This window comes from Chiloscyllium punctatum, chromosome 16, assembly GCF_047496795.1.
Source record: "Chiloscyllium punctatum isolate Juve2018m chromosome 16, sChiPun1.3, whole genome shotgun sequence".
NCBI lineage: Eukaryota > Metazoa > Chordata > Chondrichthyes > Orectolobiformes > Hemiscylliidae > Chiloscyllium > Chiloscyllium punctatum.
Genome location: NC_092754.1, coordinates 98,775,887 through 98,789,834, shown reverse-complemented (window position 1 = coordinate 98,789,834; position 13,948 = coordinate 98,775,887). Strand labels below are relative to the sequence as shown.

Sequence of the window (13,948 nt, the reverse complement as noted above, 5' to 3'; positions counted from 1 at the left end):
TAAACATTGAAAGATGAAAGATAGAGGGCTGCAGTATAAATCTTTGCCCATCAAACTACTTTACCACTCAATGAATTTACCACTAATTCCTCTCCAAGTCATGCTGGTATGTACTTTAGAGGGTAATTTGCAAATGGTGAAGGTTCAGTACATCTTCAACCTTGTCCTTATAGTCAGTACAATTTTCGAGCTTTGAAGGTTCTTTTAACAATGCCTGGATGACTTCATCAGTGAATCTTCTATGTGGTGCACTCTGCTGAAATTGTGCCTTAGCAGTTAAGGGAATAAATATTCAGGTGTTCAACAATATACATTTAAGTGACTGTATTGTCGTGGAGGGTGCCCAGTTCCTTCAGTGTAATTGAAGCTGCACGCACCTAGGCAAATGGAAAGAATTCTGTTAAGCATCTAATTTGTGCGTTGCGGACGATGTAGGCTTCACGGAGACAAGAGTTGAGTTAATATTCAAACAAAGTCGACCCACGGACAAGTTTTTGTCGTCAACTTCTTTATATGGGCGGTCATGTTCCATTTTTCCTAAATACTAGCTCTCAGGACGATTACACGGAGGAATTCAGTTACATTGAAGCCATTGAATGTCAATCGAATATGATTAGATTCTCATTTGTCAGAGTTATCATCGCTGTATTTGGTCCTGTGGGTCAATCCAATTCAAATCGCTTTCTGATTTCAAGTTTCAATTCACGTCAGCGCCTGAAATATCAACCTGTTTCCTCGCCGAAATTTCTCCACCTGTCGTAATAATATGTAAGGACGCTGTAAGGGACAGCGCAGACTTACTGACTTGTTGCTGCAGTATACAGTAGAACTTCGTGAAATGATTGTTTCGGCTGGGTATATTCTCCTTGAAACAAAGGAGGAGGGGGGGAACTTTATAATCACATAACAATTATAAACGTTCAATATTCGTGGGACCTTGACAGGTTATATACGGGCAGGTGGCTTGCCCTATGCTCTGAGGAGAGCACCAGAGGACATAATCTCAGAATTAGATATTGCCCATTAAATTCAGAAATGAGGAGAAATTTCTTTGCTCAGGGGTCAAAGAATCTGTGACATTTTCCAGTAACCGCTGTTGAGACTGTGTGGGTGGGTATTTTCAAAATGTGCCAGATAGTTAATCAGAAAGATGATGAAACTTTGTCGAGCGAAGTGAGCAGAAAGGAATTCAAGATTATCAGATCAACTATGGTAAAAAACCACAACACCAGGTTATAGTCCAACATGTTGAATTGGAAGCACACTAGCTTTCGGAGTGACTATCACTTGATGAAGGAGCATCACTCTGAAAGCTAGTGCGCTTTAAATTAAACCTGTTGGACTATAACCTGGTGTTGTGTGATTTGGAACATTGTACACCCCAGTCTAACACCAGCATCTCCAAATCAGATCATCCATGAGTTCATTGAATGGTTGAGAAGACTCCTTGGGCTGAATAGCATACTTCCACTTGATTTAACATTTCGTCTAACGCCTCATTTTATTCATAAGTTCAGAATTGAGAGGGGATGGGATGAAGTGACAGAAAAGGTTCATTAAACAGATCAGACAGATCAGGAACAAGCCTCATAAACTCAGGAAGAAGAAACGTGCTGTGACCTGAGGGCAACAAATGACACTGGGCCCCAGCACAGGTGGCTGTGTACAGAAGCTGTGATTGCTGAAGGAAGTTGCTAGATCTTATACAGTTGGCAAGTCAGTGATCACTCTGGATAATGGATCCTTGTATGATTCACACACAGCAGAAATTTGTGAAAGAATGAAATGTTTGTTTCATTGGAGAAGTTTTCTGCGGTTCCAATTCCGAGTGACTGTTTGAAATACTGATCAGATCTTTGTGTGAAGTGTTAGGTTGAAATACTCATGAACAACCACACTGGATAAACTTGTGCTCCCTATCTCTTGTTAATTTTTTCTCTTTCTTTCGATGTAAATTCATAGAAAGACAAGATGGAATGTAGGGTGGAAAGAAAAATGTGTTCCTTCTCATTACACCAATTTCATCTACAATTGAATAGAATGACTGCTCTCACTCTTCTTTTCGACTTTAATGTGGTGTCGATTATTTGTGAATCTTCCGTGCAGTGAAGGGCAAGATTCTCGATCCAGTGTATACCAGAGTGTGAGGTGCAAAGGAAAACTACTTGAGCGGTGTGTAAAGTTAGCAACCATAGTGTGACTCGAACCCGTGAATGTGGAGCACAGCGGTATAATAACCCAGCAACGTAATCTCACAATCTCCTCTGCACATTTTGTTGTGGGGTGACATGTGACCTCATCAGGTTACATGTAGTGAAAGTAATGGATGAGAAAGTTCCAGAGCGGAATCGAATCCACACAATTGTGTTTCTGCTTTCAGTAGAATTATGATTACACCAAATTCCAATAAATAGCCATGCTGGTCAGAATGAATAGCTGTCGGTAATATATTCTGAGTCAGAACTGAATCAGAATGAAACAGGACAAGAATTTTCCATCATATTTACACCTACACTTGACTCATAATTTCTTCAGTCACTCTTTCACTCACGTGAAGAAACAGCCATGGAGAGGGCAATAAAGGCGATGTTGTTGCTCAATGGCCTTCCTCATAAGGCTGAACCTGAATTGGATTAAATCGCAAGAAATGCTGATTTGTTCCTTTCATTTTAACTTTGCTGAAATCTCACAATGTTCATTGTAAGAATCAGAAGTGTATTAGATATATCTCACTGGAACGATTAATGTTGTATTCAAATTTGCTCTGACTTAATTTCAGCTTAAGAAAAATACTCCTTAGAAAAACAGAGAGTTAAAGTGGAAAAGAAAACCCACCAGTTTTGTTGCTCGTTGCTTTGGCAGATTTCACTGAGTATTAAATGGACCAAACATCATGGTGTTTGTTCTCACATCCTTACCGCATGTGATGAAAGCAGGAAGTCGATCTCCAAGCAACTGGTCGCTTCCTATTCGGTATGTAATATCTTCCCTTCATAATAAATAAAAATCCACTCAGTTCCATTTACAATGCTTTAGGTGGAATATTATGCCAAGTTTTTCAAAATGCAGAGTTTTGGAAGCGAATCTTATTCAGTTGCACACATTAAAGAAATTTCTTTGCATTGAAAGTCAACCGACTTAGACATTGTTTCCCGCAACTTCCGACCGACTACACCCCACCTCTGCACCTTTACCTAGCCACACGCTGTCTCTCTCCTTGTAAAATTTATTTCTTTTATGTCACCAAATTTGCCTTTCCAAATATTTTGAAAAACAGATTATTGGAGTGACAGCGATTCTGTTCTCATCATTTCTTTGCCCTTCCAAGGTTTTATCAAAGCTATTGAATGCCTGACATCTAGATGTTTACTTACTTGAAAGAGGGAATTTTCCACCTATGTAGTCTGTTCAAACATTTCATAACCTGAAAAAAACCCATTAAGTTTTCCTTGGTTCAGGGATAACTGTTCTCAATTTTCCCAGAAGACAATTGAATAAAATCTCATCCTCAGTTCAACCCCATCAGCATCTTCTCTAAAGGCTTTACACCCCAGTAAATACCATCATTATCAATTCATAGAATCACGGAATCCTGCAGTGTAGAAATAGCATTTCAGTCAATCGAGCCGGTGTCGACTCTCTGAAGAGCATCTCACCCAGACCTTGCTCCACTCCCTATTTCCTTATATTTCACCTGAAGAAGGGGAATCCCTCCCCCATATGATTTCAACTAAACCTGTTTGAGTATAACCTGACGCCCTGTGACTTCTGACCTTATCCCCACGTTACCCATGGCTAATTCACCTAATTTACTTATTTCATTCCCTGGACACGAGAGGGCAATTTAACTTTGCCAATCAACCTAACCCACCCTCTGAACAGCAATGCGAATTACTGAGACAATGTTCCATCATACTGAGCAAATGCTGTATCATTTTTAATGGTTTTATATCCTGGTAACAACCTCATCAAAGCAAATGAACCCAAATTCAATGTATCGAAACACTACTCTGTCCTTTACAATTTCATTCGTGCTGCGGGAAATGTTTCTGCACTCATATTTGAATGCGGTTATGTTGTTTCTTCCTCAGATTCCTGCTTCTAGTAAACACTTCAATCTGGAACAAGTCTGTCAAATGCTTTTCATTCCAACACATTCACAAGGTGAAGTTTGCAGAAGTCACGTGTTTGGCCGTTCAATGACACTCTGCCTCCCTTAGAGTTGCAGTCCTTCCCCACCTTTAAGGAGAAAGTGAGGACTGCAGATGCTGGAGATCAGAGCTGAAAATGTGTTGCTGGAAAAGCGCAGCAGGTCAGGCAGCATCGGAAGGAACAGGAGAATCGATGTTTCGGACATAAGCCCGTCTTCAGGAATCAGGATTCCTGAAGAAGGGCTTATACCTGAAACGGCGATTCTCCTGTTCCTTGGATGCTGCCTGACCTGCTGCGCTTTTCCAGCAACACTTTTTCAGCTTCTCCACCTTGATTCAGGCAGCACTGTCCTTCCTGTGACATGCCCCATCGAGAATTTATGGACAGGTATCAATACCCACACTTGGGAATGGAGCGACAGTTTTAAAATATTTACACTGTCCCCAGCGGAAAATTGATCCCTGTGCCAGGCGGGGACACTAACCATTCTACGACCGAGGACAAGAGTATCAAAGGAGGTCCTTCAACCAATTGTGGCCACATTTGTCAAAAACAACTGCCTAATGAACTGAATCCCATTTCACAATGCTAACCCCACAGCCTTATATGTCTTGGGATCAAAAGTTCGCATCTGAATATTTATTCATGTTATAAAGGTTTCTGCCGCTCTGAAAAATGCAGACAGTGTATTCCAAATTCCAACCAACCACTGGCTGATAAAGCTTTTTCGCACATCTTCTCAAACCTTTCTGTCTTTCTCCTTATGTCTCTGGCCCCCGCTGATCGATCCCTCCATCAATGGGAAACTCGTTCAGTCAACCCTATCTATACCCTAACTCAATCATGTCTTGTCGACATCTCCTTTTCACTGCGACAAACACTCCACTCTGTCCTGTCTTTCTTCACAACTGAAACTCTTCAGCTCAAACAGTATCCCGGGAAATATCTCCTGCAATTTTCTCACAGTGATCACATCTCTGCGAAAATGTGACTTGCAAAACTGCACACAACGCTGTTGCTTGATCCTAATGAGCACTTGTTTTTAAATTTCTGGATTAGTATGAGGGCGATTCTGGCTAGGCAGAATTTATTACCCATTTCGAATTGCCCAGAGGGCAGTTGAGACTCAACCATATTGCTATGAGTCTGAAGTCACATGAAGCCCAGACCAAGTAAGGAGAGCAAATTCCATCCCGAAATAACATCAATGAAACAGATTTTTTTTCAACAATTGTCAATGGATCTATCCTAGTCATTAGATTCTTCCTTGCAGATATTTTTTGGATCCAAATTTGACAATCATGGCATGGTGGGATTCAAGACCAAGTACCCAGACTATTACCTCGGTCTCTGGACTATCAGTCCTGTGAGATTATCACAAGACCAACACAGAAAGCCATAAAAGCTGATCTTTTCCAATAAAATGTCTTTTCACCCAAACTGCCCTGAGTCTTTTCCATGAGCCTGACGCTCCAATTGTCCTAAGTCAGTAAAAGCTGCTACATGGGGATTGATTTCACAACCGTGGTATCTAAATGGATCGACTTGTTTGAAGGTCCCGATGGTGGAGTTGGGGCACGTTCACCCAACAGCCACCGCAGTAGCAGCACAGACAGAACAGTATAAATGTGAAAGAGAGTGATAGGTTGTGCATTGCCTCAGAGAAATGGGGGGAGGGATGGAAAGGAAGTTTAATGATCGTGGGAAGGAGAGAAAACTCCGACAACGGGTGTGTTTGAATCCTGATCTATGAAACGCAGAGATGTGAGGGAGCGGAATTTGAAGGTAAAACAGTTGATTTCTGAGCATGTGTCACAAAAAGGACAACGGAGAGAACACTTCGTGCCGTGATTTGGTTTCAAATCGAGGTTGCTGTGGTCACAATGCAAAACACGATCACAGTAACCACAGAACAGGATGCTTGCAAGCAGCAATAAGTATACTAGCAGAGGAAATGTTCGGAAGAACAGCAAATGTACAATATCAGTACTCAAAGAACAGTGACAGACATGTGGGAACTGAGAATGAGCTGAATCTTTCAATTGGATGTCTTCAGAGGCTGTGGAAATCCCTTGAATGAGAATGTTGAAAAATGAGATTGATCGATTTCGACAAAACATCAAAGACTCTGGGACAGTACAGGATATTGTTGAAATGTATGCTTCAACAGCATTTTAGCTTAACATTGGAAAAGCCACTCATATCCAACCGGAAATGGGGATGGGAAAGAGTGCGCAGAGTTACTCTCTGGCTCCAGTGATGCGATCGGTGAGCGTGCTGTCCTTCTATGATGGTATAGAGGCGCAAGAAATTACGAGGTTGAGTGTGCTCCTGCTCAAGGGAATGGTTGTCCCCGTTTATACTGTCATAGCGATTTACACTGCATCTTTCAGAGTCAGCTGAGTGGCACAAGTGGAGCGTGTTGAGCCCTTAACTTGCTGACACCAAAGCAACTGCGTCGTTCGGGAGCAGAAAGAACCCCCCTGATAGATTACAATTCAAATGCATTTGGCAAAAAGGTTCGTAGCAGTTTATTAGCAGCACATAACCCTGACTCCAAAGGTCTGGTGGATGTTGTCTACAGCAAAACAACCAGTCTCAATTGTTATCACCAACAAATGCAAAACATGAAATATATGCAGTATTAGGCAGACCTGGCACAGTCTCGGAGGAGAATCAGAGTTTAGGCCTCAATTCAAATGAAAGATTCGTTCATGTTATTTTCTGGGATCTCTGTTAATACTTGTCACACGACTTCCAGAGGGAATTCGTTCGCTTGCTCACCTCTCATGCATCGACACTGGAGTTATCATATCGCCAGCAATATCATAGAGCCATTAGTAAAAGCAAATTACTGCGGATGCTGGAATCTGAAACCAAAAGAGAAAATGCTTGAAAATCTCAGAAGGTCTGGCACCATCTGCAAGGAGAGAAAAGATCTGACGTTTCCAGTCTAACTGATTAAAGATAAAGATAAAAACAAAGGGGGAGTATTATGGAGCTATTTATACCACGCTGAGAGAAGGTGAGTCAAGGCTCCAGATGCAAAGGTGATAATGACAATGCATGGAGAGATTAAAGGGAGATTAAGAGACGTGAATGACCCAGGCTGAAGCCAGCGCTATGTGACAAAATATGTGAGGGATGGGTGAAGCAGAGACAAAATGGAAAACAGGGGAGAAGGGTAGCAAAGCGGGAAGAGGAGAGGGAAAAGGTATTGAGAGAGTGGGGAGCGAGAGAAAGAGAGACAATCAAGAAATAAGAGGTACAGAACAGTGAAAAAAAACACAAATAAAAAAGATAAATAAAATAATTGAAATAAAATTACCTGAAGTTGTTTGAATTCAACAACTTCAGACAATTTTACTTCATCTTTTTTTACTTATTTTTTTATCAATTCACCTGCACTATCATAGAGCCATTAGATGTGGACAGCACTGAAAACACAGTCTTAGGTCGAACTCGTCCATTCCGAACAGATATCCTCAACTGATCCAGCCGCGATTGCATGCACTTGACCCATTTCTCTCTAAACCCTTCCTATTCAAGTACACGTCCAGATTCCTTAAAAGTATTGTATTATACCATCCATCACCAGCTCGTCTGGCAACTCATTCCAGAAACGCACCACCCTCTGCGTGCAGCCGTTGCCCCTCGCTGCCTTTCGAATTCTCACCCTCCCACACCAGATTTATACCCTCTAGTTCTGAACTGGCCCACCTGAGCGAAAGAAACTTGTCTATTTACCCTATTCATTCCCCTCATGATTGAAAAACCTCCATAAGATCAGCTCCCAGCCTCTGACGCGCCAGGCGAAATAGTGAGTGAGTGTTCAGCCTGTAAACGTTTCCACCTTTTCCATTTTCAAATGTAGGATGTAGCATGCTGTCTGAAGCAATCATTTTAGCAGCTGACCTGTCGCTGACAAACGCTGCAGGAAGGCCTGATAACTTGCTCAATATGCTGTCAAACGAAGATTGCAAAAGTAACATGAGTCATTGAGCAAAACGTGCAATTGACTTCTGAGCTGTTGCTGGCACCAAAGCAACTGCGTCGTTCGGGAGCGGAAAGAACCCCACTAATAGATTACAATTCAAATGCATTTGGCATTAGGTTCGGAGCAGTTTATCAGCAGCACATAACCCTGACTCCAAAGGTCTGTGAGTATCCAGAAGAACAGTGAGCGATCGTTGAAGGTACGTTTCTCCAGACGACATTTGTCAACGTGACAAGCTGCAGCTGAGCTGCTGGCGTTGCGATTGAAATTGCATGGGTCCGGACATTGTGCTGAATTATAGATATCTGACCAAATGGTTAACTCGAGTATGCGTGTTTGTAAAAGTAAATGCTTTTTTGGTTGAAAACCTTTGCAACGAAAGGAAATCCTTCAGACTATCGTGCGATCGATAATAAGCAGAAAATGCACCGCCGCCGTGGTTGTGAGCACCAGCAATATCGGCCTTTGCTTTTGCTGCGCCCATTGGTGAGCTCTACTCTCACCAGCGCTGCACATGGTCAGTGTGGGGATTGAACCCACGATCTTGGCGCTAATAGCACCATGCTCTAACCAGCTGAACTAACCGACCAACACATGTCCTCTGACGAGAGCAAATGCCTATATAGCCGCTGCTCACTATCACGGCATCAGGGTTTCCTGCCCGGGGAGCCACCAGGAACTCTTGATAAACTTGAAGGTGGGACCTTGTAGGGAAGAGGTAGTCTTCCGAGTAGATACGGGGGCAGCACGATCATCGCTGAATTTTAAACCAAAGAAAGTAGGAATGTCAACACAGTCAATTACTGTTTCCGGGGTTAAAGGGGAGGATTTACTGTTCCAGTATTTGAACTTATGATGATAGAAGGTCCAAAGGCTACAGTTTCAGGGGAACTGTTTTATACCCCTGATATAGGAAGTCACTTACTAGGGAGACATTTAATTATCCTCTTAGGACTGGAGATTTGAATGCAGGAAAAAAGAATTAGTTGTACAAATGGCAATGTTGACAGAAGATTTGGAGAGAGGGGTAGACCCTATTATATGGGCGAGAGAAGGGAATCGTGGAAAAATACAGATCCGTCCCCTAGAAATAAGTTTAAAAAGGAAAGGGGATGTTGTTTATGAGTGACAATATCCCATTTCCATAGAAGGTAAACGAGGACTGCAGCCAGTAATTGAGGGGCTGTTGGAGCCATGTATGTCTCCTTATAATATCCTAATTCTACCAGTGCGTAAATCCGATCGAACTTATCGATTGGTGCAGGATTTGAGAATATTGAGTTGTATGTTATTAAGTACGATCCCTCATGACCACAAATGATTTAGTGTGATAGATTTAAAGGATGCCTTTTGGGAGGAAGGTAGGAGTTTTTTGCCTTTGAATTGGAAGATCCCAGAAAAGGACAGAAACAGCAATATCGGAGTACCCTGCTTCCCCAGGGGTTTATGCAATCCCCAAATTTATCTGGAAAGATGTTAGAATAATATTGGAGACATTTAGCAGCCCCAAGGGAACTAACCTCTTGCAGTATGTAGACGACCTCTTAGTAACAGGAAAGAGAAGAGAAAGAGTAGTAGAAGCCACGAAAAAAAATTGAATTTCCTGGGTCAGCAAGGACTGTGAGTATCTAAAAACAAACCACAATATATGGAGTGAGAAGTGAAATACTTGGGACATTTAGTTCGTGAGGGAAGCGAAATGGAAGCATGGAAATGGTTAAAGGGAATAGTGGGTATTCTGCGGCCCAGGAATAAACGGGAATATCATAATTTTGGGGATTTAACGGGATATTGCAGATTGTGGATTGATTCTTATGCTCAAAAGACGAATAAATTATATCTCAAACTATTAGAAGAGGAACCAAAATGTCTGAGTTGGGAAGAAGAGGATAAAGAACCATTTAAGAATTCAAAAGAGATCTGATCCATGCCCCCATGTTAGCCTTACCTTCTCTAGATAAATCTTACAAGCTCTTTGCTACCGTAGATAAGAGAGCGGCTTTGGGAGTATTAACCCAGAAGTGGGGAGGAATGAAACAGCCAGTAACATATCATTCAAAGCTATTGGATCCAGTATCGCAGGGGAGGCCTGAGTGTGTGCAGGCCGTGGCTGCGACTGCACTGTTGGTGGAGGAAAGCAGAAAGCTTACATTTGTGGGAGCCCTAATAGTAAGCACTCTACACCAAGTGAGAACGATCCTGAAGCAAAAAGCTGGGCGATGGTTGACAGACTCGCGGGTTTTGAAATATGAGGCAATATTAGTGGAAAAGGATGATCTAGTGGAGGTCACGGACAATTGTTTAAATCCAGCTGCCTTTCTTTGGAAAGGGGAAGGAGAATCTCCTTAGAATCCAGAGCACAACTGCCTTGACATTATAGAATACCAAACTAAGGTCTGCATGGACCTGAGAGATGTTCCACTTCATGCAGGACCTTGACTCTTTATAGACAGATCATCCCAGGTGACTGAAGGGAAAAGACATAATGGGTATGCAGTTGTCGATGTTATGAAAGGTAGTGTGGTAGAGGTAGGAAGGTTGCCAAATGGGTGGTCAGCTCAGACGTGCGAACTTTATGCATTGGAAAGTGTCTATAGGGCGTTAGAAAATAAAGAGGGCGCAGCATACCGTTACTCTAAATATGCATTTAGTGTTGTGCACACCTTTGGAAAGATATGGCAGGAAAGATATCCAGGAAGAACAACCATCACCTGTTCAAACTCCCTATAGCTCAACCCTGGCAACATCCTTGTAAGTCTTTTCTGAACCCTTTCAAGTTTCACAACATCCTTCCGATATGAAGTAGAATAGAGTTGCATGCAATATTCCAAAAGTGGCCTCACCACTGTCCTGTACAGCCGCAACATGACCTCCCAACTCTTGTACTCAATACTCTGACCAATAAAGGAATGCATACCAAGCGCCTTCTTCGCTATCCTAACTACCTGTGACTCGACTGTCAAGGAACTCTGTATTTCATTTGAAAGATTGCATAGACAGGTAGAGTGGCCCGAGGTCATCTGGGTAATGCTAGTTCAGTCTTATCTAGTAGGCAGAGCCAGTGACGTATTTGCAGCGCTATCTGATGAGTGGTCGAGAGATAATGCATATGTCAAACAAGCCTATTTTAAGTGCTTATGGATTGCTTATGAAACGGAAGCCACTACAATTCCCTTTACTGTACCATCGCTATCTGTCAAAGCTCTTTCAGGTCTATATCCTCCTAATTCTTGAAACCTGCTCTCACCATTGCAACTCCCATTATTTCCTAACATTGCTGAGTCTCTAAAAGCTTCCCTATCAGTTTAATCTCCTCCACTGCATACAACACTCCTATCTTGTGTAATCTCTTCACATCCTTCAGTTCCTATATACCTATGTATTGGAGTGACTGCTTTGTGGCCATTGAATCCTCGTTTATATCTGCAAAAGGCACTGCTCAATGTAGCACATCCCATGCTCACATGTGAATCTGGTCTCTCACAAGCCTCTCTACGACTGTCTCCTCCAGTCTCTACAAGCTTCCCTATCCCTGTCGTATCTTGCAGCATGCACACCACTCACTCTCTCTGACATACCTTCCAGTGCATAAATTCATCTCTTCTTCGAACTGTATCCAGTCTACAACTTCATCCCTGTCCGTGCAACATCCTCCAGTCCATATACTCCTCTCTATTGCTGCAGCATTCTCCAGCTTATATCATCTTCCATGTGCTTGCAATATTCTCCAGTCCATATCACCCTCCCTTTCCCTATAATATTCTCCTGTCCATACCATCTTCCCTATCGCTGTGATATTCTCCAGATCCCACAACTGTTGTTAAATGTACGACATCCTGGAATCCTGTGAATGTTTCTACGCCCTGATCAACATAGTCCATATAACGATCCACAACCCGACACACATCCCTATCTCTGGAATCTAATCAAAGACGCTTTATCTCTCTAACTTCCTCCAAACAATAAAATGTTTTCTCCTGCGGGCATTCTGTAGCAACTGTAACTATGTTTATCCCTGCAACATTGTAGCGCCCCCAAACATCTCTCCCAATCTGTGACCTCTAACCATCCCTCAAAGGCCGTCTCGGTGACATGCGCCATGCATTTGCAACAAGGCAGATGGAATGACAGCATTGACTGAAGGGAACAGATATGATCGAACTGTTATTGTGGAGGTGTGGCTGCAGAATGATCATGACAGCAATGTGATTATTGAGGGATTGTAGGTATTTAGGCAGGATCAGCAAAAAAAACAAACAAGGTCCTGTTTTGTTGTGAAGAAAGGATGCAATCAGTGCATTAGTGAGACAGACAATTTAATCTGGGAATCAAAATATAGAGTCATTTTGAATGGACAGCTTCCAAATAGCAAGGGGGATCTGGAAGATCAAATCACAATCCATGCTCGTTGTTAAATTGGATACAATAATTTCTTGGTGATAGTAGACAGAGACATGTGGAATGGTGAATTTCTGATTGGACGTCTGTGGCCAATGCTGTTTCACAAGGATCAGTGCTGCGATGTCTGTGTGTAATTTATGTCTGTGATTCAGATGAAAAGGTCAGCAGTTTGAGTGGTAATTTTGCAGACGACATTTGGAAAGGCATGTAATGATTAGGGATAGTTAGGGGAATTGTGGATATTGAGGAAGAGTGTTAAATGTTGCAGCAGTATGTACATCAGCTGGAACGTTGGGCAGAGATGTGGCAAATCGAATTTCATCGGGGCAGGTGTGAGGTGATGCATTTATGAAGTCAAATGGAAGAGAGAAGTACACTAATTGACTTTTTGGAAACATTGATAAACAGATGACCTTGGATGCAAATCCGTAGCTCCCTGAAAATAACAACACAGTAGGATGTGGTGGTAAAGGGGGAGTATGGTATGCTGACCTTTATTGGGCACAGTATTGAGTACAGACGTTTGCATGTCAATTTTGTGACTGAATGAAACTTCATTCGACCATGTTTGGAAGGTTGTGTGTCATTCTCATGGACACACCACAGGAAGGATGTGGAGGTTTTGGGGAGGGTGGAACAGAGGGTTGGCAGAATGTTGCCTGGATGAGAATGTGTTTACTGTAAGGAGGTTGGACGCAGTTGGATTGTTTTGCGTGAGTATCGGAGACTGCGGGGTGACCTAGTACAGGTATACAGCATTAGGAGAGGCATGGATAGTGTGGATCGTTGAAATCCTTCTTCCACTGTAGAAATATCAAACACTAGGGCGCCTCAGTTTAAGTAGAGCGTGAGAAGTTTTAAGTGAGATGAATGAGGCCAGTTGTCTTTACCGAGAGGGTAGAAGCTGCTCAGGAGGTGGGAGAGGTGGCAACGAGAGCAAAGGTTTGAAGTGGCATTTTGACAGAAACATGAACAGGCAGAGAATAGAGGGATATCACCCATGTGCAGGCAGATGGGATTAGTTTAGAATAGCATCATGGTCAGCACAGCCATGGTGGGCAAAAGGGCCTATTACTCTGCTGAACTGTTCTAGTTTCTAACTTCATGGCATGTACCCTGTCAAAGCCCCTCAGAATCCTGGATGTTTCATTCAATTTCTCTCCCATTCTTCAAAGCCCCATTAGGTTCAAGGTCAATCTACTCCACCTCTTCTCATTGGAAAATCCCCCATCTCCAGGATCAGCCGAGTGAACCTTCCCTGGCCTGCCTCCAACACAAGAATGTCTTTCTTTCGGGCACGCGTACTGTTCATTATAATCTAGGTGTGGTCTGACTTGTACCTTGCATCGTTTTACCAAGATCTCCCTATTTTTAGACTCCATTCCCTTTGTAATAAAT

General features: G+C 42.5%; 1 non-coding gene across 1 annotated transcript; it reads right to left on the bottom strand.

The window, feature by feature from the left end:
* Positions 1–8,664: 8,664 nt before the first annotated feature.
* trnan-auu (transfer RNA asparagine (anticodon AUU)) lies at positions 8,665–8,738 on the bottom strand. Its single transcript has one exon. It is a non-coding gene; the product is annotated as a tRNA-Asn (tRNA).
* Positions 8,739–13,948: the final 5,210 nt, after the last annotated feature.